The following is a 5,019-nucleotide window of genomic DNA, read 5'->3' on the forward strand; positions in this document are numbered from 1 at the left end:
TAACTCAGAGATGCATTTTAAATAAAAGCACACATTCTACTCATGTAAAAACACCAGGCAGGCTCCACAAATAACCCAGAGTTGCATTTTTTAAAAAGGGACACATTCTACTCATGTAAAAATACGCTGATTCCCGGACCATCTGCGGGCTGGATTGAGAAGGCGATTGGGCCACATCCTTGGGTTACCTACCCCTGTTCTTGACCTAGGCTTTAAAAACAAAACTAGTGTCTCTTCTGCGTGCATCACCTGTCCTTAAAAATGTCGCTTCCAATTCATTCAACCTATTACTTTAGATTCTGCATCTCTTAGTTTCCATTTCTTGTTTTGTCAGGCTGCTTGTTCCCTCCTCTCTTCCTCTTGGCACCACACTTGTTAAAATTTGAAAAGGATAACAGCAGAAGTGCCATAAACACTGAGTGTGTGACTTATGCTGGCAACACTCACCCACAAAGCCTAATTTGCAATGGATTAACTTGCCCTTAATTTTAATTTAATTAAATGTGAAAACAGCACGTGGTATATGTACCTGTGAGAATGTTTTTAAAAGTTAAAAAATTAACAAGCTTTTAGAAATCTAAACAAGCTGCCACAAGACAATGTCCCACCCAAGCTAGACAGGCTGAGCTAAACTCAGAATTTAGAAAATGGTTACTGCTGAATACACAGCAGATGTGTACCTTTTTGTGTGCTGCATCCTGCTCAAGGCTTCTCACTGTTTCACTGCTACATTGCTGCACAAAACTTAAGTGAGTGAATTTGATTCATATCTTAACCTACAGCATCAGGCAAACCGAATTATTGGCACTTAAATTAACCTAGATGGAAGAAGGAACAAATGATACAGTTTAATCTATGTAATATTTACATGGAAGTGACAGCCCCTCTGTTCAGTGGTCCCAACTTCACTGTATAGGATTTCACTCTATACAACTGAACATGACTGTGTGCAGATATAACAACAACAATTTATTATGTATACCCCACCCATCTGGCTGGGTTCCCCGAGCAGCTCCCAACAGAATATTAAAAACACAATAAAATATTAAACATTAAAAACGTCCCTTAACAATACCACTTAATCTCTGTCTCTGCCCTGATGGCTACTATAGGTGAGTCAGAAAAAAATATAACCTGAATACATGATTTTGTCTTCTACTCATCATTAATTTGTAAACATAAATTTGCTGAGATTCAAGTTTGTTGGTTGGTACTGAAGGTCAAAATATTTCTGAAATGCCAACATCCTTTTTAAATATGAAGGGGAAACTATGAGAGAGAGAAATTAACAATGGTATATTGTTTCTACACAAAATATTAGCGCATCTGATGAGACTGCTGATTGGTGGTGTCACACTCAGGGTCATCCTTATGGGCTTCTTATAGGCACCTGGTTAGCCAATATGGAAACACAATGCTAAGCTAGATAGGCCTTTGACCTGATCTAGCAGAGCTGTTCTTATGTTCTTAGACATATGTTCTTAGGAGTATTGGTTGCATTTCCAGTAGACTGATTTCCCTAGTGCTTCAGCAAGCCACATGTTCACAAATTAGCACACCACATGGGTGCTGTTATCAAAAAACAGTGGTGCTACTAGTCCAAACAAATACCAGAGTAACAGTAGTACCTAACCAGCCATTCAGTTTCTAGCTATTTCTACAAGAAAGCACTTATTTGATGTACTTACTGTGTTGCTACCACTCAGGTTACTGGAGGAACTGCCACCTAGAGGTGCCTTGATTTAATCAAACATAAAGGCAGCCTCAAATGTTTGCTTAGGGGCTTTGCCACTAGATGGCATCATCCATTAACTGCAAAGATTAAATACCTTCTGTCACGACCTTAAACTTGACAGAAAGTAAAATGTAGCGGACTATATATTTTTAAAGTTATGTGCTTCTTCACTGTATCCTGATTCAAGGTTTTCAACTGAAGATATGAGACAGCAATAACAAAACAAGCACACACATGATGTAATCTCTGCTGTAAAGCTGGAATTATATACACATGCACACCACACAGCAGCAGCTCAAAGGACTAGACCATTATTCTTACGGATTCTCACATTATACACACACACATACAGAGAGAGAAAGGAAAGCTCACAACCAATGACTGGGTAAAATCTTGTTTCAGTGAAATCAGTGTCTGTTCTTTGAAGGGCAACATTACAGAACAGGCATGTGTTTAGGGTCCTTATTGGTGTCACCACATCAATCATGCCAGCTGCATAAACAAATCAATAATCAATTGGCTGGTTCAGTGGATGATACTTTTCCCCCCATAAGTTGCACAAATCCAGATTTGTTACTTTGCCCTAAACTACCCTCAGGTGGCACGGAAACACCTTTTCCTGCCATGCAGAATCAAGCATGCTCTGCTGCCTAGTCACGTTCCTTGGCTTTTTCTCCATAGCAACAACATTTGCATTGCCTCTTCTCCACCAGATTATTTTGTAGCTCTCTTAATCACTTAGTCTATCTCCACAATAAGCTTGCCTTGAACGAAGATTGTTGGAGAGTTCCAATAGTTTTTATATCCATTCTTTGTTCATTCTAAGAAAGAAAGAAAGAAAGAAAGAAAGAAAGAAAGAAAGAAAGAAAGAAAGAAAGGGATTTGCTATCCTTGAAGCTAATTGAAAGGACAAACTAGATCTTAAGTTAAGCATGTGATTGGACCTTGTGCACTTGGTTTTTATTTCCTAAATAGCATCCAGGGAGGATGATTCAGCTTGAGACCATGGCTTGTGCAGGGGCAATTTAACTTATTTCTTTCTACTGCAGTTTCATTCGAGATTCCTTACCACCTGCAGCTAGCTGCTTGCCCGCTGGGGTGGAGGTTTTAAAGCAGAGTTTGGATGTCATGGATGCTTTAGTTGAGATTCCTGCATTGCAGGGGGCTGGACTAGATGACCCTCAGGGTCCCTTTCAGTTCTACGATTCTGTGATTCTGTGAAAATATTCATTACTAGCAAATATACCTTATTAGACTAACTCATATTATATACTGCCTGACAGGGTTCATTGGACAAAAATCTTGCAGGAGAAGGAGATTTTCCAGTAATACAGTCACTCACCATGTGGAGACTGGTAGAACTAAACCTACCGTAATTGTTCATTATGTGAAAATTTCTCACTGCTGGTTGTTGATAGAATGGCAGAAATGCTTAATTCATTTTGCAAAATTAAAAGCAGAGCTTTGGAGGTGTTTTTATCCATAGGCATAGACAAAGGAACTCATCCTTAGGAAACAAATCTGTTAACAGATAAGCAAGCAAAGCCCTCTCAAACTACCCTAATAGATTTTATACATTAAGAGGTACGTATCTCAATTCTCTTGAGTGCCAATTCTTATGTAGCCAAAATGGCATCATCCACACACTACAGGCAGACTTGGAGAAAACCCAACATGCAAAGAAACCTTTCAGGAGTAAATCCACAGGAGGAATATCTCCCCACTACCCCTGAAGACTGAGCATGCTGACAGTTGTTGGTGGGAATGGAAAACTGCGGGCACAGGGGTAATAGAATGGAGTCTCTGAAAACACTCTTATTTTATCACAGGTCCCACTTACAGAATTTATATGGGGGGGGGCTGCAGACTGGGAGCACTATGATAGGACTGCTTTGTTTGTTTATTACATGTATATGCCACTTTCCCTCCATTTTGAGCATTCATTCTGATATGTTTGAAGGGAGATTAGATGCTGTTGGCTATTTAATGAGCATTCAGTCTGATTTGTTCATGGGGAGACAAGATGGTATGCTATCACTCTTTCTACTGCAGTTCCCCATACTTTCCTCATTGTAAAAACTCTGATGTCTTGGGAAAGTGAGTTTGTTGCTCTAAATCAGTGTTTCCCAACCTTTTTTGGGCAAAGGCACACTTGTTTGATGAAAAAAATCTCGAGGCACACCACCATTACAGCCCCGTGACATCAGCGCGCAGCGTCACGCCGGGAGGGACGCACGAAAGTGTAAGTTTCAATTTTTTTCCCTCCCCCTTGCCGGGGAACCTCCAAGCTTTGGGGGGGGGAGGAGGCAGCAAAGCGAGGCAGGAAGGAGAGCGCGGCTTGGCTGGGTGAGCTTTGGCAGGGGCAGGGAATGAGAGCCGCGAGGCGGGCCCTGCGGACGGAGGCGCTGCCCGCCGAGCTCGCAGGCAGCCAGGCAGGCAGACGGCGAGAGCCCCGCGCTGGGCGGCCTCTCCTCGCCGCCGCTGCCCCGCCTCTCGCCGCCCGACTCACCCGCCTCCCTCCAGGCAACATCTCGCGGCACACCAGGCAACATCTCGCGGCACACTAGTGTGCCGCGGAACAGTGGTTGGGAAACACTGCTCTAAATCACTTTTCATTGTGCAACCTGAATTAGCCAGTGTGTGACTGAATCCCACCTAAAAATAACAACAGTCTGAAAATGGTACATTTCTTGTTTGTTTTTTGGCAGGTGCATTCTGTAAAAAGTCATTGATACAGTGCTTTAGTGGTGGGTTTATACTGGATCGTTCACACATCAATCCACTTTATTAGTTGTTCTGTGAGGCTTTCTTGATGTTGCTGTGTTATTGCTGTATGAAGGGGTAGTCTTGCACTAGACTGCAACAAAAGTGGGACCCAACCCCCCCCCTCTGGTATATTTGTGGTATTAAAAAGTTACAGGATTAAAGAATGAAGTTATAGGGCATGCACTGATTGGAAACAAGGCAGTATGTCCACCCCAGACTTTATGCAGGCACAAATAGTATGAAAACTGAATCATGTATAACAATCTTAATATCCCCACAGGCACAACTCAGCATGAATGCACAATATAAAAGGCACCTGGAGGAGTCATTTCACTGTTGCACAACTCTTTCTGAACACTATCCAGCTTGTACACTCTATTCATGTTGTATAGTTTTGCACTGCTCAGCTCTCCTGAAATACTGGCTATCTGATTGGTTACTGTAGCCTGATAGGTTAGTGGGAGGACTTGAACACCAATTTAAGTTAATGAAAAACTACTACTCCAAGGGCAGGCAGT

The sequence above is a fragment of the Podarcis liolepis genome, assembly GCF_965112155.1.
Source record: "Podarcis liolepis genome assembly, chromosome: 1".
NCBI classification, from domain to species: Eukaryota; Metazoa; Chordata; class Lepidosauria; order Squamata; family Lacertidae; genus Podarcis; species Podarcis liolepis.